This window comes from Triticum dicoccoides, chromosome 7A, assembly GCF_002162155.2.
Source record: "Triticum dicoccoides isolate Atlit2015 ecotype Zavitan chromosome 7A, WEW_v2.0, whole genome shotgun sequence".
Lineage (NCBI taxonomy): Eukaryota > Viridiplantae > Streptophyta > Magnoliopsida > Poales > Poaceae > Triticum > Triticum dicoccoides.
In genome coordinates this window covers 353,265,432-353,265,944 of record NC_041392.1, presented here as the reverse complement: position 1 = coordinate 353,265,944, position 513 = coordinate 353,265,432, and positions in this window count along the sequence as shown.

The following is a 513-nucleotide window of genomic DNA, read 5'->3' as shown; positions in this document are numbered from 1 at the left end:
GAGCAAGGGACAAGCCGTAGCAGGCGACAAAGAGGCGTGCCGCGGCGTCGCATGCCAAGGCGAGTCTGTAACATGACTTGCCCTCGCACCGAGGGCATAGTTGTACTGCGCCTATGGGGGGAAACAGAATAACCACAGTGTGCATGTCAAATGAGTGCACTACAGCGTTAGCGCGAGGCCTAGCCGAAGGGGGGGGGGAGGGCGCCCCCTCCCCCATCCCGGCGAGGCCCAGCCAGGAACGAGCCGTAGCAGGCGAAGACGCGGCGTGCCACGGCGTCGCATGCGGAGGCGAGTCCATAACATGACTTGCCCCCGCACCGAGGGGCATAGTTGTACTGACACATCTTCCTTGTATGGACATGCCCCCATTATGTATCTTTAGGGGTGTGTGGGTGCGTGTGGGGCGGGAACAGAATAACCGCAATGTGCTTGTCAAACGAGCGCACTGCCGCGTTAGCGCGCGGCCGAGACGGGGGAGGGGGAGGGACCCCCCTCCGCCATCCCGGCGAGGCC